This window comes from Pantherophis guttatus, chromosome 7 (genome assembly GCF_059756535.1).
Source record: "Pantherophis guttatus breed Tessera chromosome 7, ASM5975653v1, whole genome shotgun sequence".
Lineage (NCBI taxonomy): Eukaryota > Metazoa > Chordata > Lepidosauria > Squamata > Colubridae > Pantherophis > Pantherophis guttatus.
The window spans coordinates 52,217,933-52,241,010 of NC_142069.1; positions in this window are offsets into that span (position 1 = coordinate 52,217,933).

Below are 23,078 nucleotides of genomic sequence, written 5' to 3' on the forward strand. Positions count from 1 at the left end.
TCCCCCATGACCATAAGTCTGGGGGTATCAACCGCCACCACGGCGATAATGCTCCCACCATATCTACCCCTCCTACTCATAGTACCAATGATAAAAACACCATCTGGACAAGCTCGACCCCCCCCATTAACTCTGGATCCCCCACCCCCTCCGCCGCGCATAGTGGCCAGGCCTGACCCTCCCCTTGGTGGGTTTTCCCCCAAACCCACAACCCTAGTTCCAATTTTACCCTCCCCCCCGGGACCCCTTAAAAGTTTACCCAATTTACTTAAAAAACCCCTCAACCCCCTCTTCGCAGCATGCCACCTCTCTGGGTTCCAAAGCCCGTCATCGAGGTAGGCCCTCGATAACGTGGAGGGCCAGACCTGCGAGAGGGGGAGTCTCGCAGCGCAAGAAGCTCAATAGTTGAGTACATCCACAAAATGGGAAAGGGTGAAGATGGTGTCTGGCCAGGGTTCCATAGAGTCTAAAGGTCCTAAAGACAAAGAGGCAGCAACAAAAGCATGGGTAACTGGACTCCACTGTCCTCTCACGACAGTGGGAGGAGTCCCATGCCATTTCGGTAAATCTAGGGGATGTTCCTCCCAGACATCCTCTCACGATGTCTGGCCAGATGGAATATGCTATGGAGAAGTTCAAAAGCTGTCCCCTCTAATAGGAATGGCAGTAGTAACCCGGACTCCCTGGGAACCCACTTCAAAGCTGTCCGTTTGTCATATAGTCTGGGACATAGATGGAATAATCCAATCCAGAAGGCAGAAGTAGATAATAAGCCCGGGGGCAGAGTTCGATGACACACAGAAAGACGGAAAAAGTGGCTTACGAGGCAAAAGGCAGCTGGGGTAATGACTATAATGAGCCCTACACAAGCCAAAAGGGGGGGAGGGTACGGCCCAAGGCACCCCAAGGCCAGCCCTTGGCCATCCTCCAACCTCTCCCACTCCCTGGTCTTTAGTCATTTTTATCCCCAGTCTGCAGCCCCAATTCAGGGGGCCTCCGGATTCGGCCAGGAAATGGGTCCATAGAGCCAGCCCCTGACAAGTCCGGGCTGTTGACTATTTGCCTCTCCCCACAATCGGCTGCTGCCCCCTCGCCTCCACCAACGTCCAGAGCAGTCAAAGCCTCGTAGGCACCAATGCCGCCGTCATCGCCGTCTCCACCAGGGCTCCCACCATGCTCCAGAAACGCCAGGGGCCTTAAGAAAAGCCCCAGAGAGACCGGAGAGCCGGGGAGACCCTCGTTTCACTGCCACCGCTACTGCAAAGCTGCCGCCGCCGTCCCGACCGCCGCCGACCATAGTGAGGGGAAAAAGAAGCACAGCCAAACAGCTGTTACTGCCGTCACCCCACGGCACCTTCTGATGGCCATATCTCCTCAGTCCTGATGTCCCGGAGCATGAGAAATCCCTCTACATGCTGGGAAGAAGCCCTTTTCGCTAGGACTGGGGGCCAGGATGATCAAATCGGCCCCCGTGGTCCCCAAAATGCCAGAAATCACCCCCTTCTCCCGAGAGTGTCTCAGCTCAAATCCGCCATCTTGGGCACGTGCAGAGGGAAAAATTCTGTGCATGCCCTTTTACATGGCAGCTTCAAAGATACAGGCTGAATACAATTGATAAAGCAAGAGCTTTCTATTTCTCAGAGAAAAAGAAATGGAAATGAAATTTGAAACTCAACTTGTAGTTCCAATAAAATTTACAGAGGAAGAATTGGCAATGCTTGAGTTGACCGAGGAAGTGGCTGGAGGAGGTGCCCAACAAAAGGAACAATGTGAAGTAAGATCAACTAGAGCAACAAAACCTACATATAAAGTATGAATATAGAAGAAAGGAAATTAATTTCAATAAATATAAATGGACTTAATTCGGCTATTAAAAGAAAGAAAGTATTTCACAAATTAGAGAAACTAAAAGCTGATATAATTTGCTTACAAGAAGTACATATTAAAAAAACAACATGAGCATTTATTGACACAACCAAAACTTGGAAAAACCTTTCTATCCCTATCGCAAAGTAAAAAAAGGAGGAGTTGTATGATATATTAAAAATGCAATATTGGCGAAACAAAAATATTCAGATTTAGAAGGTAGAATTTTGATCGTGGAAATAATTGATAATAATATGAAAACGCTTCTAATAGCAATATATGCTCCAAATGAAAATCAAAGTGACTTCTACAGAAGACTATATAACAAAATAATTGAAATGGAATATGATAATATATGTATGATGGGGGACTTTAATGGAATTGTGGATGGAAATTTGGATTACAAAACGAATAAAGCAATAAAACATAGTAGAAAGATATTGCCAAGATCTTTTTTAAGACGATGGAGGAAATAAATATGAAAGATACATGGAGAGAGAGAAACAGAGAAAATAAACAATATACTTTTTATTCTGATAGACATTCATCTTGGTCTAGACTAGATATGATAGGGACAACAATGGACTTGCTGTTGAACATAGAATATGTGGAAATAGAAACCAATCTATGGGCGGATCATAATCCTGTGACAATAACCTGGAAAGGGCGAAAAAGACGATCCTGATGGACCTTAAATAATACAATATTAAAAGAGAAAGACTTTGTGCAGAAAATGGAAAGCGACCTGGCTTTTTTTTCAAAGAAAATAAGAAAGAAGAGACATGCTAGAGGACTAATTATAGATTATACAAGGAAAAGGAATGTAAAAAAAAGACAAACCTCTAAAATATTGACTGATGATTATAAAAGGCTCAAAAAGGAACTCCAGAAAGATCCATATAAGGATGTTAAAATTAAAATGGATATAATAAAGCATAAAATGGACTTACTGGAGAAAGAAGAATTAGCCGAAAATATAAGAACTGCCAAACAAAATTACTTTGAAAATGCAAATAAACCAGGAAGATGGTTAGCATATAAATTGAAAAAGGAACAAGAATTAAGGAAAATAACCACAAACTTACACTCAAGCACTAGCTGGAGGAGCCAATTTGGAAGAAGATTTACTGTTGAGTGGGGGTCCATCACCAACCCTTGAGTCATTAATGATGATACAGCTGCCAAAAGATCAACGATTGACAAGAGCTACTTACAAACAACATCTGGCACAACAGCCTCAAGATTCAACCCAACAAGTCCAAAAAACACAAGCAGTGGGAGGAGCTAGGCCGAAGTCTAAAATGGCGGAGGAGGTTCAGCTGATGCTCTCAAAGCTTGGAGCGCCCAGAGATGGCAAATAAATTTTTATCTTGGAATGTCAATGGTTTAAATTCTCCACAAAAAAGAAAGAAAATATTTCACTATTTGAAACAATTTCAGAACGATGTCATTTGTTTGCAAGAAACGCATATTAAATCCTCAGATCAAAAGTATTTGATAAATTCGAAATTAGGTACACATTTTGTGGCATCAGCACCAGAAAAGAAAAATGGCCTAGTTATATACGTTAAAAGAGGCTTAGTGGCCAATTTAATTGAGGCTGACACTCAAGGTAGATATATTGCAATCGAATTAACAACACAGAATGGGAAGCTGCTTGTAATTGGAGTATACGCACCTAATCAACAACAAGATAAATTTTATAAACTTTTACATACTAAAATATTACAATGGGATTATAGATCTTTACTTCTAATGGGTGATTGGAATGGGGTAATAAATACCCAGAAAGATAAAAAAAGTCTTTCCAAGATATCCATGCGTGCTAAGTTGCCTAAATCTTTTTTTGATATTTTGGAGGATATGGAGCTCAGAGACATTTGGAGAGAAAGGAATGTATTGGAGAGTGATTTTACTTTTTTTTCAGATAGGCATCAATCTTTTTCTAGGATTGATTTTATATTAACTACAAATGATCTTTTTTCTAGGGTGAAGAATACGAAGATAGGTCCAAGAACTTTAACTGATCATAGCCCGGTTTGGGTGGAACTAGAGCAGGAAAGAGGGGAAAGGAGGTCTTGGAGGTTAAATGAGAATTTATTTAGATATGAAGATAACTTGTGTGAGCTTAAAAAACAAATGAAAGAATTTTTTGTTAACAATATGAATAAAGGAACCTCGATGGAGATGGTATTGGGTGCGAGTAAGGCATATATGAGAGGAACATTAATTTTTTTGAATAATAAATATAGACTAAAACAACAAAACAGACAGAAAGAGATAGAGGAGGAAATTAAAAAGAAAGAACAATTGCTTATAATTAACCCGGGAGATAAAAAGGCAAAAGATATGATTAATATTTTAAGAGAGCAATTTAATATGTTAATGGCTGGGCAAGTAGCAACCAGCATACAATATGCCAGACATAATACATTTTGTAATGCTAATAAACCTGGGAGATGGTTGGCTTATACGATGAGGAAAAAACAAAAATCACGTGTTATAGACAAGATAGAATTTAGAGGTAAAGAGATTTATCAACAGAATTTAATAAAAAAGGCTTTTTTGGAGTTCTATACAAAGTTATATGCTAAAGATGCAATTCAAGATGTTGATATTGATAGATATTTAAAGATGGAGATTCCTGAATTAATGCTGGAACAGAGAGAGAGATTGAATCAGCCAATAACTTCCGAGGAAATTGTTGGGGCAATTAAACAATTAAAAATAGGTAAGGCTCCGGGAACAGATGGACTAACAGCTGTCTATTATAAACATTTACAATCTGAAATGTTAGAACCACTCAAAATTTTATTTAATAAAATACAAGTAGGAGGAGGAGTACCACCTTCTTGGAAAACAGCCTTTGTCTCACTAATTCCAAAGGAGAACCAAAATTCCATTAAACCTGAGAATTTCAGGCCAATTTCACTTCTGAATACTGATTATAAGATTTTTGCTAAGATATTAGCTAATAGATTAATGCCAGTTATGCAACAAATAATTCATAATGATCAATCAGGGTTTATAAAAGGGAGACAAATGAGATATAATGTTAGACAAATTGTAAACTTACTGGAATATTTGGAAAAAAATAATCAAGTCCCTGCAGCGTTTATATTTTTGGATGCAGAGAAGGCATTTGATCGTTTGAACTGGCAATTTTTGTTTAAAATAATAGAGAAAATGCACTTTGGGGAATATTTCACACAATCAATTAGAGCGATATATCAGCAGCAAACAGCACAAATTATAGTTAATGGAGGTTTAACAGAGGCTTTTAAAATTGAGAAAGGAACAAGGCAGGGGTGTCCTCTGTCCCCACTACTATTTATTTTGACTTTGGAGGTACTATTTGTCACTGCGTTATTTTATTTCCCAGCTGAGCTTCATTATTTTTGGACTAATAGACTTACTGTAGTTTGCCAAGTTCCTTATCAGTAAGCTACATGTTTCCGTATCCACCCACATTCCTTCACTTGCTTCACACACTTTTTCCTTTGTTCTCCTGCCAGCAAGGTCCGGCTTGGACCGGCAGGAGACCTTGCTTGCCAAAATGTAACAATTAACTTTTCTTAGTTAGTGAGGTGTTTTATTTTCTTTATAACAAATAAATGAGTTTTATTAGAAACTTTTCCTCGCGTTTCTTTTCAGATTATTGCAACTTGGAATAAGCCACGATACATCTCCTCTAAACCAGGGTAATTAGTCCCAGAGCCAAACATGGGATTAATAAATGCCCTGACACTATTGAACAAGATACGTGATTCAGAAAAATTGAAGGGTATTGTAATTAGACATCAAGATTATAGATTAAGAGCATTTGCAGATGACTTGGTTATTACCTTATCCCATCCTATAGAGTCGGCTCCATATATATTGGATATAATTGATCAATACGGGAAAGTATCAGGATTTAAAGTTAACTCACATAAGACAAAGATGATAGTTAAAAATATGACTATACTTGAAAGAGATAAACTAGCAAGATTAACAGATTTTGAAATAGTTAAAAAGGTCAAATATCTAGGGGTATACATAGCAGCTTCAAATACAAAATTATACAAAAATAACTATGAGGTTCTTTGGCAGAAGGTACAGAAGGATATGGAAAATTGGAAAAAATTACAGTTGTCTTTATTGGGAAGAATTGCAGCAATTAAAATGAATGTCTTACCTAGATTTTTATTTTTGTTCCAAATGATACCTGTGCTTAAGAAAGATGAAAATCTGAGAGAATGGCAGAAAGGTGTTAATACTTTTATTTGGGCTGGGAAAAAACCCAGAATAAAAATGAAAATTATACAAGATACACGTGAAAGAGGGGGTCTCAAAATGCCTAATTTAAGATTATATTATGAAGCAGCGGTTTTATCACAAATTAGTGATTGGTTTAATTTAACTGAGGGGAGAATTTTGAATTTAGAAGGTTATGATTTGTTATATGGATGGCATGCCTATTTGTTATATGACAAAAAAGTGGATAAAGTATTTAAGGCTCATATATTAAGAAATGCTTTGTTGAGGGTTTGGAAAAAATATCAATATAAGTTAAATTATAAGATACCTGTATGGGCAAATCCTAGACATGCAATAGAAAATATAAGTATAGAACAAAAACAGGAGGTGATTACCTATAAAGAGCTTCTTATTATGGAAAGGGGGTTAATGTATTTGAAATCTTTAGATATACTGAGAGAAGAAGGTATAATTTATACATGGTTTCAGTATGGTCAACTTCAAGCTAGAGGGAAGGAAGATCAAAAAACTGGCTTTGTGCAAAATGAGGAGAATTTGGTAAAACAAATTAGAGATCAAAAACAAATGCATATTAAAAGGTTGTATAATGTTTTATTGGAAATAGATTCTGAGACGGAATTGGTTAAAGACTGTATGATTAAATGGGCACAAAATTTTCAAGAGCCAGTAATGATGGAGACTTGGGAAAAGATTTGGATTAGAAATGTGAAATTTACACAAGCACAAAATTTAAGAGAAAATTTTTATAAAATGTTTTATAGATGGCACTTAGATCCTAAAAAATTATCATGTATGTATTCTAATGTGCAAGCTAAATGTTGGAGATGTGACTGTGATGATGCAACTTATTATCATATATGGTGGACTTGTAGAAAAATCAAAGCATTTTGGATAAAGATTTGGTGGGTGATGCAGAATATTCTTAAAAAGAGACTGAAATTTACTCCACAGTTGTTCTTACTGGGTATAACTACGGACTGTACAGTTGCAGAGACTAAATTGATTTTGAACTTGATAACAGCAGCAAGATTGTTGGTAGCACAACATTGGAAGAAGGACTTTTTGCCTACTATTATTTTTATTTTTATTTATTATTTTATTTTTATTATTCGAATTTCTATACCGCCCTTCTCCTTTCGGACTCAGGGCGGTGAACAGCCAAAATAAAAACATTTATACATAAATACGATTAAAAATAGATTTAAAATAATTAAATTTGGCCCATAGTTTAAAATTTATCAATTTAAAATCCATATCAAAAATTTAAAACCAACCATAAAATCATAAAATCATACCATAAAATCATATTGATGATTGGATATTGAAAGTAACTAATTTAGCTGAAATGGCTAAAATTTCAGCATATCTGAAGGATCACACACAAGAAAGGTATATACAGGACTGGAGAAGATGGATTGATTATATACAAAATAAGTATCAGACGAAAAAATATCAAATAGCTTATGAATGATCTCTTTTATTTGTATAAGCGCTATATAAGTGATATTAGAAGTATTATGTTTAAGAAATAGGATTTTATATATGGGGGGTTAAGAATTTTTTTTTTAGGGGGTGTTAGTTTAATGATTGGTTATGCAATTTAGTTTATTGTTAAAGGTCAATAGAAATACCTTGTGTTCTGCTCTGGGAAGTCGGGGAGGGGGAGGGGGGGTTGGGAGGGGGGGTTGTGGGGAAATTATGTTTGTTTTAAAACTTTTTCAATAAAAAAAAGAATTAAGGAAAATAGCACATTTAGTTGATGAACAAGGGCAAATTAAATTTGGAAATAAAGAGATGGGGAAGATAATACAAGAGTATTATAGACAACTTTACAAAAGAGAGATAATAGAGGAGGAGAAAGTGTTAAAGTACCTACAAGAAGCAAAATTACCTTGGATTTCTAAAGATATGGAGGAGATGCTGGAAGGAAACATAACAATGATGGAATTAACAGAAGCAATCAAGAAGCAAAAGAATGGGAAGGCACCAGGGCCAGACGGTTTACCAGTTGAATACTATAGGATATTACAAGAATCTTTGACTCTTCCACTATTGGAGGTGATGAATGAAGTGATGACAAAGAAGGAAATACCTAAATCATGGACTGAGGCATATATTACATTGATCCACAAGAAAGATACAAACCCACAACAAATCAAAAACTATAGGCCTATATCCCTGCTAAATTCAGACTATAAAATCTTTGCTTCAATACTGGCAGAAAGACTTAAGAGATATCTGAACAATTTTATACATGCAGATCAAAATGGATTCCACCCAAAAAGACAAATTAGAGACAATATAAGAATAATTTTGGATGCTTTAGAGTATTATGAAGAACATCTTGAAAAGCAGATGGCTTTGGTATTTTTAGACGCACAAAAACCTTTTGACAATATAAACTGGCAATTCATGATACTCCAAATGGAAAAAATGGGATTTGGTAGGAAATTTATCCAGGCAATTGAAGCCATATATTTCAAACAGACAGCAAAAGTAATGATAAATGGAGAATTGACTGATCCTATTGAGATAGAAAAAGGTACTAGACAAAGATGCCCGCTGCCCCCACTGTTGTTTATATTGACACTAGAAGTCTTAAACAGACACATCAGAGAAGAAAAAGAGATAAAAGGCATGAAAATTTGAAAAGAAGAATATAAACTACAAGCCTTCACAGACGATCTGGTTTTTATCATTGAAGAACCATTAATAACAATAAATAAATTGATAGAAACTATTGGAGAATTTGGGAAAGTAGCTGGCTTGAAAATTAATAAAGATAAAACGAAGATAATGACTAGAAGAGCCTTGGTAGCGCAGCAGACTAAAGCACTGTTAAGCAACACCAGCTGCCTGCAATTATTGCAAGTTCAAATCTCACCAGGCTCAAGGTTGACTCAGCCTTCCATCCTTTCGAGGTAGGTAAAATGAGGACCCGGTTTGTGGGGGCAATAAGCTGACTTTGTATAAAAAAGAACACCGCTCAGGGGCCCCCCGAAAGCCCTACTAAGCAGGTATATACAAAAGTATGAAAGCTATTGCTTAATGCCCTGAGTCTCCGGAAAAGGGCGGCATATAAATCGAACCAATAAATACAATAAATAGAATAAATAGAAATATGTTGAAAAAGCAAAAAGAAGAATTGATGGAGGTCTCAAAAATGCAGATTACAAATAAAGTAAAATATTTGGGGATATATTTAACACCAAGATGTAGTGCACTTAAAGAAAATAATTATAATAAGCTTAAACAACAGATAGGGCAAGATTTGGTGAAATGGGGAAATTTGCAGCTATCTTTGATTGGTAGGATCTCAATTATTAAGATGAATATTTTTCCTAGAATTTTGTACCTGTTTCAGACAATTCCAATCAAGTTGGGTAAGGAATTTTTTGTAGATTTAAATAAAATGATACTGAAATATATTTGGCAGGGAAAAAAGGCGAGAATAAAATTAAAGTTGTTACAAGACGCTAAAGTTAGGGGTGATTTTGGTTTGCCTAATTTTGAATTGTATTATCAAACTGCAAGTTTAATGTGGAGTAAAGAATGGGTAACTTTGAAAAATACCAGATTATTGAACTTGGAGGGACACGATTTGTTGATGGGGTGGCATGGCTTTTTATGGTACAAAGGAACAAAAATACAAGGGTATTTTAGAAGACACCAGATACGTGAAGTTTTATGGTTGAATTGGGAGAAGGTCAAAAAATATCATTATTTGAAGATTCCAGTCTGGGAATCTACAATTGAAGCTTTTTCATATCCAGTAATATTTAAAAGGGAACAAATTATTAGGTATAGTGAATTATTGGATGAAAAGAGTGAACTTAAATTAAAGCAGGAATTAGAAGATCAGGGATGTAAAATGGACTGGTTTTCATATATGCAAATATTTTCTAGATATTGAGAATATCTCAAACAAGAAGGTTTTTATAATGTCTTGACTAATTTAGATAAGATTTTAATGGACTCTGATGATCATGTAATTAAAAAGTTGTATGGATATTTGCTAGAAGTAAAACTGGAAGAAGAACAAGTTAAAGAATCAATGATAGCATGGGGGGAAAATTTTGGTTATGGTATTGATTTAGAGAAATGGCAAAAATTGTGGTCATATAGTTATAAAATGACAATGTCTACAACATATAAAGAGAATTTGTATAAGATGTTTTACAGGTGGCATTTACCCCGACGAGGATAACCAGTGTTACATATGTAGATTTTGGGCAGGCAGTTTGAATTAACTGACCGTCAGCTGATTGGCTGACCACCACAGCTGCAAGGTATATAAAGGGAGCTGTTTCCCCTGGTCAGTCGCTGGGTTCTCACCCTACAATAAAGAGCTGTTGTCACTTATTGCCTCATTCATCCAACTTAACAGCCAGAATGTTCAAGAATAAATCGGAGAAGTGTTGGAAGTGTCATCAGACTCCAGGATCTTATTACCATATGTGGTGGACATGCGTAGAAGCAAGGAGCTATTGGACTAAAATACACATGTGGTTAGAAAAAATGACAGAGACATATTGACTTTAAACCAGAGATATTTTTATTAGGGATCTTACCAGATACATATAATAAAGAATTGCAATACTTAATTGTAAATGTTTTAACAGCAGCTAGAATTGTATTTACTAAAAATTGGAAAGGAGAAAAGATACCTACCGATGAAGAAATTATTAAGAAAATGATGAACTGTGCTGAAATGCGTAAATTGACATTTGAAATAAGAGAACAGGAAGATAAACAATACTATTTGATATGGGATTTATTTTACCAATGGATAGAAAATAAAACATGGAAATAAATATGAAATATGAAGTTGAAATTAAAAAAAGGGAAATATTTCTTTAGGAAAATAAGCTCTGGTCATATATTGATACTTTGAAGATGGGATTGCACAAAAGGATGTTAACCAATCAATATACTGTCTGTAATTGTTTGGAATGATGATGCTTTTATGTTTCATTTTTGTTTTAAAATAAAAAATTGTTGGAAAGAAACATCAGAGGATGGGCAACATAAAGCCTGTTTCCACATACTCAAATCCAAAATATCTTAATTCTGTGAGCCATTATTAGGCTTACAACAGAATTGGCATTTTCTTTGTTATGAGCAAATAACATATTTTATACAGTGGTGGGATTCAATTTTTTTAACAACCGGTTCTGTGGGCGTGGCTTAGTTGGGGGTGTGGCTTGGTGGTCATGTGACCGGGTGGGCATGGCTAGCTGGTCATGTAACCGGGTGGGCATGGCTAGCTGGTCACGTGACCGGGTGGGCGTGGCTAGCTGGTCATGTGATCGGGTAGGCGTGGCTAGCTGCATAGGGACTACTCAGAGGGCTGAAAAAAGTCATTTCTGATTGGTCCTCGCACTTTTGACCAGTCCTCGCACTTATGACCATCCTCACATTTATGCCCGTTGCGGCATTCTTAACCATGTCACGCATTTCACAACTGCTTCTCTTCACCATGGTGACAAGATAGGGCAAAAACGTAAAATGTAAGGACAGTCGTAAATTCGAGGACTGGTCAAAAGTGCGAGGACCAGTTAAAAATAACTTTTTCAGCCCTCTGAGTAGTCCATATGCACAAAAGGACTACCCAGAGGGCTGAAAAAAGTGATTTCTGACAGGTCCTCGCACTTTTGACCAGTCTTCGCACTTATGACTGGTCATCATTTATGCCCATTGTAGCATTCTTAACAACCGTGTCACTCATTTCACAACTGCTTCTCTTCATCATGATGACAAGATAGGGCAAAAACATAAAATGTGAGGACGGTCGTAAGTTCGAGGACTGGTCAAAAGTGCGAGGACCAGTCAAAAATAACTTTTTCAGCCCTCTGAGTAGTCCATATGCATAAAAGGATACAGCAATAGAGAGGGATGAAGGAAGGGAAGGGAAATTAGAGTAGGAGTGAGGGTAAGAGAGGGAGGAAGAGAGGAGGAGAAGGACAAAGGAAGAGGAAGTAGGAAGGAGAAGAAGAGCGGGGGAAGAGAAAGTAAGAAGGAAAGAAAAGAGAGAGGTGGTAGGTTTGAGGAGAAAGATTGCTGTACAGTAAAAAAGATGAAAGGGAAGAAAGCCAACCCCAAACAAATATAAAGATATTAAGATAAAGAATGAATTGTTAAACTTTAAAGAATAAAAGAGAACAAATATGAATAAATAGCAATAATTAGAAACACACATACAAACATACAATGTATTTTCTTTGAACAGAGTATTTGGCAGGTTCACAAATTTAAACAGTGTTTAGTCATTTCAATTAAATTTACAATTTCTATATTTCCTTTTTGCCATATTTATTCCTCATCTATTTTTTTAAAAAACCAATATTACCCTTCATCCTCATCTCTAATCTTAATCAAATTCAATTTTTCCCTTCTATTCTATATTATACCCCTTCCCAATGTCATCTATTTTTATATCCATCCTCACATTGGTTAATTATGTAATATTACAGTTCTTTAATACAAATTCAACATTTTAATATAAATCAATTAGTTATATAACTATCTTTTTTGTATATTAATCAATATGAACATGAATATTCCAATTATTTCCATGCAATCCAATTTCTTACAAATCAATTAATTATATTTACCAATAATAATAAACCAAATAATTTCCCCCATATATTCCTCCAAACCACAACTTAACCATTTCTGCTTTCAACACAATATACAATTAATAGTATCTCAATTATTACAATTCCCTAGTTAAATAGAGCTTTTTTTCTTTTGTGTTTTAAAATCTTGAACTCTCTTCTTTTGCCCTAAATTTCCCATTGTTTGCAGTTTTGCACCTACCTTTTTTGGTGAGGAAAAAGAAAAAGAAATCTCTCTGCCTCATTTTGTCACGTTGCAGCAAAGACCCTGCTTTACTTTCAGTTTTGCTTTTTCAGCATAGTTAGGCTAGGGGAAGAAAGATCTGCTCCAGCACTCTTTGCAGAGAGCAACAGAGCCCTGGCAAAACAGCTGAGAGCAAATCAGCTGAGAGTTGGGAGGCCAATCTAACCAATTTGTGCTGATTAACCGATGCTGAAGCTGAAGGGGCTGTTTTTTCTTGCTGTTTGCTTGCAAGGAGGTAAGTGCTGCGAGGCACAGGCCAAAGGGTGGGGGCCACCCTCCTTGTCACTTAGCCCCCACTGCCACCCCCCTTGCCTCTTACCGCCCCCTAAGGCATTCCACCGCCCCCCAGGGGGCGGTACCACCCACTTTGGCAACCACTGGCTTAACTACTTAACTACTTAACAACCGGTTCTACCGAAGTAGAATCCCACTACTGGGTCTACCCATTTATTTTTGCAGGCGTCAGTCTACTCATTTGTTTTCTTTTAACACTGATCAGCTGTAGGGCGGCCCTTTGAAACCCCGCGGCAGCTGTGAGGCCAATAAAATTATAAAAAAACACCGAACCGTTTGTTAAATTGGTGGCTCGCCCACCCCTTGACCAGTGGTGCAGAGGGGTGGGGCAAGGGGCGGGGTGAGCCAGCAATTTAACAAACGGTTCGGCCGAACTGCCTAGAACTGGCAGAATCCCACCACTGATTTTATATATTACTTTTTTTAAATTTCAAATTACTTCTTGCTTGAAGTGTTTTGCCATTGTTAGTGCTGAACACTGACCTAGCTTGTCTTCTCCTCCTCTCCTCCCCCAGTTAATAATAACACTTTTGCTTTCTACCTTAGGACAAAAATGGGTGTCTTTGCATCTGGTTAGAATAATGTATATAGATATATGCCAAAGGCAACTCTACAGCTCTGGGCAAGTTTGAATTAATTTTCATTTGAACACAAACCACATCTGAATCATTCAATTTGCAGAAATCAGCACAACCCAAGGAAACTATTCTGCAGAAATATACAGTAGATCAAACTAGGGAGGCTGGGGCTGGCAGAAATGGCAAAGCAATGGCTATAGCTAGGATTAGAAGGAAAATAGAAGGGGGAGTGAGGTTTTTTTTCCTGATTTTGTGTGCTGACAAACCTTTAGAATCTTTTTTTCCCCAGGTAATTCCACAGCTTTCAAAACAGCAACTCTATTGATTTTGAGCCATGAGTCATATGTGGTCCTGGAAATGGGAGGATGAAGCTTTTAAAATGCAATCACCAAAGCCAAATGGCTTTGTTTCACAACAACTTTGAGCTTCACTTTAAAACAAATATAGCTTGCTGCACAATGCAATGGTGATTGATGTTTTTCATCAAAACCCAATTATCATTCCATCCCGGCATAGAACTATAATGCCATACTGACTGAGCCAAGGCAAACACATTGCAAATGTCTGAAAAATTTAGATCTGTGTTTTTGGAATGTAACCTGTTATGAGTTTTCCAAGACGTGCTTGATCTTGCCCATGAAATAAGCAAACATAAATGGGAGCACTTCTTTTAATCAAGCATTTGCAGAAGTTAACTTTCACTAACTTTGGAAAAGAGGACGAAAGACTTTGAGAAAATGTTTAAAGGAAGGATTTTAAAACAAAAAACCAAAATCAGCTTAAGCAAACTGTGACCCATCCAGCCAAATACAACACACCAGCCACATACCATGGCCTCCTGAATACTTAGCCAACTTTCTTGTTTTTCTTCCTGTCAGTTAGAAGAAACAGGTTGCACCTGATAAACCAGAATACAGGGATTGCAAAAATTGTGCAATTCATTTTAAATTTTAAAAAAATGCCTCTTGAAGGTTCTGATTTACAACTACTGGCAATCTGTTGGTTTTAGTTTTGGCTGGCACTAAGTATTGCCCTCTGATAGCCCTTAAGCATTATGTTACAGAAAAATGCCTGTCTCCTGCTAGGTAGAACAATAGAAAGAAGTAGATAGAGTTATTTTATTTGCCACTATTTTATTTTAATATATCAATATAACTCCATCCCAGACACAGTTTACAGGCACACTGAAGCAAAATAGCATATCTCAGATGCAATGCTGAGATGTAAAGAATCTCAGAATGGATGGAGGATCAAAAGATTGGATAGAGGTTCAAATTACACCTAAGGGTGAAACATCTATGAAAGCAATATGCTGTTCTCAGCAATTACCATATTAAATCAATTTCTATGCTTGGTGGAAACACCCTTTCCCCCATACCAGGTGGACTCAAACAGACACCTATTGCTGGTAATGATAATTCCATCATTGTTCTATCTGCAGGTAGATCTTGATCAACATCTGCCTTAGAAAACCAGCTTCATAAACAACTGCAATTATGAAATATTTTATCTACCAGTAATTTTCAAATTTAGCTCTCAGTCACTCTTTACAGTACCAGATGTGAGACCGCTTTCATTTTTTCTCAGGAACACTGAAAGAAAAATGCTCAATTTCCATGAAATTAATGGATCATAGACATTAGTTTCCTAAGATTTACTTCTAAATAGATGTGTAAAATTGTACTCTAATTTAAGTTACTATGCAACTAAATTCCACAGTCTGAGTTCAGATTAGTTTTTTAAAATTAAATTAGTCTTTTTAAATACCCATTGCTTTAGATATTGCAATGAATTTTTACAGTAAATTAATAATGATTGCTGTAGAAATGTAAATATTTGTATCCAAATTAAAACAGATATTTTCAGAGAAACTGAATTATAGATTTTTTCCCCCCGTCTGGTGGGGGGGCAATGCCTTTAAATTAGAATTGACTCCTGGAAACTGCCTGGACAAATCTCTGCAGTTTTTCTGGCAATATTTCAGAAGTAGTTTGCCATTGCCTACTTCCTAGGACTGTAAGAGTGTCTGTCTCAACATCATACAACTGGCTTTTTGCCTAAGGAAGGACTAGAACTCACAGACTCCTAGTTTCTAGCCTAGTGCTTAACCATCAAACCAAACTGACCCTTTTAGTTGGCCTTTTACTTGAACATTCAGAATTATTTTCTACCAGATCAATTTACTTCTTTATTTACCTTGGTATTAATTCTTCTGACTGTTAATGGTCTTCTGGGAATAAGAAGCATTCTATGTCGTTGATGGGCAGATTTCATGCTAATAGTTTTCATTATTAGCCCAGTACAGACACAAAAATGTGAAATCACAGATGTGATTCCTGTACAAAGCAGAATACAGTAAAGTAGTTAGCTTGAACTCTTCATGTGTGAATCTGATTTTTTGAGCCTGACAATATTCATTCAATTCCAATTTTCATATTTTATATGTGACCTACTCATTTTCTTTGTCTTCTATACCTTGGTTTTGACACATCGATTATCCACACTTTTTTTTCAACCACATTTAGTATGTTATGACTTTATCAGTTTGGATTTGGAAATTGTACAATATTTTAACCTGCTCATTTTCAACTACTTTTTCAACTCTATGTTCCTAGCAATTTTTCATTACTGGAACATGATAATCTTTACAGAAGTTCTAATGTATTATTTTGGCCACTATGTTATGCTGTTGCTTATAACCTGTTTAGAATTTCCACTGTTACTGCTGCCAAATATTCAAAGTGTCAAGAAAGAATATTGTCAACTTCACCAAACCTAGAAGAAGCAATTTTCTTGTTTCTCAATTGTCACACAGTACGGAGGAGGGGGGAAGAGGGATGCATTGCCAGACACAACACCGATCCACCTCATGGGAACCAAGGTTACCTCCACAGGTGTTGGATGAAGAAGGAAGGAAATGTCTAAGGAGCCTGTCAATTAATACAATTGAGCAATGAGACCAAAGACACTTGGGGAGGAGATCATTTTCTATTTTAATTATACTGAAACTGCAGGGAATATTTGTAGTTGGTTTTACAATTGATCGTGCTGATATGATATACCCAATAAAGAAGTTCTTTGAGGAAGATTCTGGTCTTAGATTTCTGATTTGCTTGGGTTTGTTAGTTAGAACCTTGACAAATATGACAAATCACCTAATTCCATGGGATTTTGACTTTATCAAGAACACCTCATTTTTATGAAATTCGCTATCTCACTAGTGGTTAAACATTTTAAAATAAAACGGGGCAGTAAGAAAAAATAATTTTGGAATTCTGTGACACCACTTATGGTAATGAGATGTGTTTATAAGAAAACCACCAATAAATGAGTTATACTGTCAGGACGGCCTCCTTTCATTATCCAAGAAAGAAAACCCCTGACTCCCTTTTCATAGAGAATGGTAACTTTTATTGGATAAGAAATGAATGCAGTCAAAGAAAAGCAAGGTCTGAAGCAAAGGTGCAAAAATCTCCCCCAACTGTCCAGCATAAATCATCTAATCTCCAGGGGTCATGTGGGAGCAAACGTCTGGCAGTGTCATCCTCTTGCTATGCCACGACCATTGACCTTGAGACGTTATCAGCTTCAAAGAAAACGCTGCAGCAAAGTTTTACTTTTGTTTTCCTCCAGCTCGCTTCCCCCCTCCCAAGAATTCCAATAGCTCCCCCCTCCCCCCATTTCATGGCAGCCAAGCAAGTAAGCAATGAAAGAGCGGAGGCTGACATTTGGCCTTCCTGCAGAAGAGATATTATTCCTACAAGAAACCAAAATGACATAAAACAGATGATCACAGAAATAGAGCATGACATAAAAAACAGATTACAGTTTGGAGTAATCCGAAACTATTTGGAGTGAAACAACTGTACTTTCTTAGGCGCTCGAACATCTCGTTTATTCACCCATTCAGCCTTAGATGATGGGAAATGTTTCCAGGCCACCAAATACTGCACCTTACCCCGATGCTTTCTAGAGTCTAAGAGCTCTTTGACCTCAAAATGCTATTCCCCTTCGATTAGTTTGGGGACAGGAGGAGGTTCTTGGTCTGGACGTAAAGGGGATGAATGCTCTGGTTTTAGCAAACTTACATGAAACACCGGATGAATTCACTTCAAATTTTTTGGTAACTCCAATTGTACTGTGACTGGGTTAATGATCCGAACTACCGGAAAAGGACCCACATACTTGGGTCCAAGCTTTTTAGACTTTTGGGTAGTTTGCAAGTATTTGGTGGGAAGATAAACCATATCACCAACTTTATAAGTCCGTGCCTGAACCCTCTTCTTATCAGCTTGTGCTTCATCCAGTGCCTTGCGAGTTACTGACCAAGTGGCACGTAACTGTTTGATCCAATCAACCAAGGAGGAGTTTAGTGGATATTCCTGAGGCAACTCTGGAATGGGCACAAAATCTTGGCCACAAGCCACCTTGAAAGGGGTAAACACTGTGCTGTTATGTATGGAGTTATTATAGGCCATCTCTGCAAACGGCAGTAAATCCGCCCAGTTATCTTGCTGATAATTTATGCAACATCTCAGATATTGTTCTAATACGGAATTGGTTCTCTCACAAGCCCCATTAGTTTGGGGGTGATGGGCAGAGCTTAATCCTTCGGCGGAGCCTATCAAACCTAGGAACTCCTTCCAAAAATGGGAGGTAAATTGAACTCCTGTATCTGAAATTATACATTCTGGAGCTCCATGTAACCTGTATACATGTTGGACAAACATTTTTGCTAGTTTTTTTGCAGAAGGGATCTTGGGACATGGGATGAAATACATTTGTTTGGAAAACAAATCAGTAACCACCCAAATAACTGTGTTCCCCCCACTTTCGGGCAATTCTACAATATAATCCATGGAAATTTTCTTCCATGGGGCACCTGGTCTGGCAACACTCTGAAGCAGTCCAGGTGGCTTTCCAGAAGGCCTCTTGGCCGAAGCACACATGGGACAACTGCCCACATATGTCTCTATGTCCTTCTTGAGTGCGGTCCATTAGAATTGCCGCTTAACGTTTTCACAAACCCAAAATACCCAGCAACTTTGGCATCATGAGTGTGCTGTAAAACTGTTGCTCTCAGACTGGCGGGAATATACAGCTTGGCTCCCACCCAAGCAAGTCCTTCCCAAAGTGTGCACTTATTTGAATGGGCCAGAAACTACTCATCGGTCTTTAGGGCTTCTTATAGTTGCTTAGTCAAGTCGTCTGACAAAGTTGGATCTGCTTTCGCCTGGGCTCTAGTAACTACTGGTGCAGCTAGTTGTATTGAGGAGATAATTGGCCGAATCACCTCCTTTCTAACACTATTGTATTGCGGCAGTCTAGAAAGGGTATCTGCCATGAAGTTCTTCCCTCCAGGAAGGTAGCGCAGGGAGAAATTAAATCGGTTGAAGTGTTGAGCCCAGTGGGCTTGTTTTGGGGACAGTTTATGTGGCGTTTTCAAAGCTTCTAGGTTTTTGTGGTCAGTCCACACCTCAAACGGGTGCTTAGCTCCTTCAAGGAATTGTCTCCACGTTAACAGTGCCCAACGAACTGCAAAAGCCTCCTTCTCCCATATGGCCCATCTCCTCTCGGTCTCCGTTAGCTTACGAGAGGTATAGGCACAGGGTTGCAGCTTTCCTTCTGCATTCACTTGTAGTAACACTGCCCCTACTGCTACATTGTTGGCGTCAGCCTGTACAACAAAAGGGGCATCCATGTCAGGATGTTTAAGGATCGGTTCAGCAGCAAACAGCCATTTTAGTTTCTCAAACGCCGCCTGACAGTCCATAGTCCATTCGAGGGGCCGGGAGGGCTTTGGTTTCATTTCTCATTTCGTTTTCAGAAGATTTGTAATTGGCAATGCGATTTTGGCGAACGAGGGGATGAACTGTCTATAGAAGTTAGCAAATCCCAGGAAGCTCTGTAGTTGTTTGCGGGTGCGTGGTGGGGCTGATTCCAAAACTGCCCAGACTTTTTCTGGATCCATCTCTATTCCCTCATGCGAGATGCAGTACACCAGATAGTCAATTTTGTTTTGGTGGAATTCGCACTTGGATAGTTTGGCATACAGTTCAGCAGCTCTAAGTTTTTTCAGGATGGTCCTCACCAACTTTACATGGTCATCCATGTTCTCGGTGTAGATAAGAATGTTATCCAAGTAGACCAGCATCCTCTTATACAGGTGTTCATGTGGTACTTTGTTGATTAATTGCATGAACACAGCAAGGGCTTCTTGCAGTCCGAAAGAAAGCACCTGAAACTGGAAACATCCCAGCGGGCAGTTAAAAGCCGTTTTCCATTCATCCCCTTCCGTAATCCGAACTCTATAATAGGCCTCCCGCAAGTCCAGTTTGGTGAAAATTTTCCCTTGCCTAGGTGGGCTAGCATGTCCTTCATGAGCGGCAGGGGATAGACATTTTCTACGCAAATGGCATTAAGGTTTTTGTAGTCAACCACCAAGCAAAAGGACCCATCCTTCTCCTGGAAAAGTACCAGCGCTGCCACCCATGGCCTAGTCGGTTGGAAAAAAACCCATTTTAAGTTTTTGTCAATAAAGTCTCATAGTTCCCTCAGCTCCCGGGGGGTCATGAGGTAGATTTTTGGCTTAGGGAGTTTTACTCCAGGGAGTATTTAATGGTACAGTCTGTGGGCGGGTGGAGGGGGCAGCACGTCTAAGGCCTTCTCGCTGAACACTTCCCAGAGGTCCCAATACTCCTTTGGAATCTTTTCCTCCCACGCAATGTGGTCTGTTGCTGTTGCTGCCCCCTCGTTTTCCACTCTGTCCACCAAATGGGTTTCCTCCCCTTCCTTCCATGTCTTTTCGGAGCGAATGCGCTAAACTCCCGTTCTCCAGTTTATTCACAGGTTCCATTTACGGAGCCAAGGCAGTCCAAGTATGAGGGGCTGCTCCAGGCCCGGGGCCACTATAAAACTAAGAGTCTCTAGGTGATCCCCCATTTGCATGTCGATTGGCTCGGTCACAATTTGGCTGGGCCCCCTCCTGCCACCGATCCATCTAGCTGACAGAATGTGATGGGCCTTTTCATCGCTTTTAGTCTTAGGCCCATCTTTTCAACCACGTCTGGGCTGATTACACACCTGGTGCATCCGGAGTCTAGGAGGGCTGGCATCTGGCCATGGGCCCCGGTGGATGGTACCCTTAGTTCTACTGGGATGGTCATGGGTCCCCCATTGTGACTCACCAAAACCTCGTCGTTGGAATCAGTGTCGGTCTTGCTGTTGTCAGCGATGGTCGGAGTTCCCCACTCACCTGGTTTCAGGGAAGCGAACTCAATGACTTCTCCTTTCAGGGTGGTCTCGCAGGCTTTCGCGGGTGCTTTATTAGCCTTCTTTCCTCCGGCAAAGGTTGCCTTGGGCACTGGTTTGGAGAAACACTCAGCGGCTTGGTGCCCCTCCTTCCCACATTTGAAATACACGGAGGATTTTGGCTTGGTCCCTGTCTTCCCCACTGCTGCCTTTGGCACCTCCTTGTGGAATAAGGAGGGTGGCTGATCCCAAGAGCACCCACCACGGAGCCGGCTTCGGGCCAGGTAGATCTCCACGTCCGCCACCACCACGTACCAGCTCTGCAGATCTTCAGGGACCTCCCGTGAATGGCAATCTTTGTAGACATCGTCATTCAGTCCAACTTTATAATTCTTTAGTAGGGCCACTTCTGACCACCCTCTCATGTAGGGTGCCAACTCGCAGAACTCTTGGGTGTATTCCGCCACTGATCTCCGGCCTGCTGAATGTCCTTCATTCTGATTCTCGCTTTTTGCTCAGCTAAGGGGTCCTCAAAGCGCGCTCTGAGGGCTCTCATAAATTGATCATAATTTCTCAGCAAGGGGGAGTTATTATTGTGGAGTCCCACCATCCATTCAGCTGCTACTCCCTCCAGGGCTTTGGTAAACCATCTCACTCATGTGGCATCTGAGAGGAAGTCCTCTCCCCAGTCCTGCATATGGTTCCATACTTGGGTTAGGAAAAATCCCAGTTTCTTCAGATCTCCTCTGAACTTTTCTGATATGGGGAGAATTTTTGGCTTTCTTTGCCTCTGGGGTGGTGCCTGTCTTGCTGGGGGGCCCTGGGCTGCTGCATCTCCCGCCTGAGTTCCAGAGGCTTGAGCTGTTCCTTCCCCAGCTTGCTCTCTCTCCCCCCCACAAGCAGCAGCCTCTGGTTCATCCCTGGGGTGGTCCCCACCCTCTTCTCAGCAGGGTAAACATACCTCTCTTGGCTTCTATGGCTCTCTTCAGCTTCCTTCAGAAGTTGCAGGGCCTGTGTGACCAGGAGGCTTTCTTTCTGCTCCTGCATCCAGGCAGATTCTCCCTTTCAGGGTCTGGTGCTTGTTACTCCAGGGGGGGGGGCTTTTTCAGTTCTGGTAGCCTCCCCACTCCCACCGACCATCTGGCTTGCTCTGGTTCTTCTTCTATAAATTTGCCATCCAGTCCGAGACTCCCCACCCCCACCCCCCGGTTGGAACGACAAGCTGTTGAGCCGGCAGCTCCCATCTGGTCCTGGTCGCTGTCTTGATCAGACATTGTTTGTTCAGCCCCTCGGTAGTTTTCTGGGATGGCTGTTAAAAAGTGACCTTGCTTAATGTCAGGACAGCCTCCTTTCTTTATCCAAGAAAGAAAATCCCTGACTCCCTTTTCATAGAGAATGGTAACTTTTACTGGATAAGAACTGAATGCAGTCAAAGAAAAGCAAGGTCTGAAGCAAAGGCGCGAAAATCACAGAGAAAATCACGTGGACAGGATTCTGGGTAGACTGAATGCGACCACATGTTTGTTGGACCCGTGCCCCTCCTGGTTAGTGCTGGCTTCCCGGGAGGTGACGCGAGGCTGGCTCCAGGGGATTATAAATGCTTCATTGGGCGAGGGTGTCTTTCCCGCTGCCTTGAAAGAGGCGGTGGTGAGACCTCTCCTCAAGAAGCCTTCCCTGGACCCGGCAACATTGGCTAACTATCGTCCAGTCTCCAACCTTTGCTTTGTGGTGAAGGTTGTTGAGAGTGTGGTTGCATGACAGCTTCCCTAGTACCTGGATGAAACAACGTATCTAGATCCGTTCCAGTCGGGTTTCAGGCCTGGGTACAGCACGGAAACGGCATTGGTCGCATTGGTGGATGATCTCTGGAGGGCTCGGGACAAAGGTTGTTCCTCTGTCCTGGTCCTATTAGATCTCTCAGCGGCTTTTGATACCATCGACCATGGTATCATGCTGCACCGGTTGGAA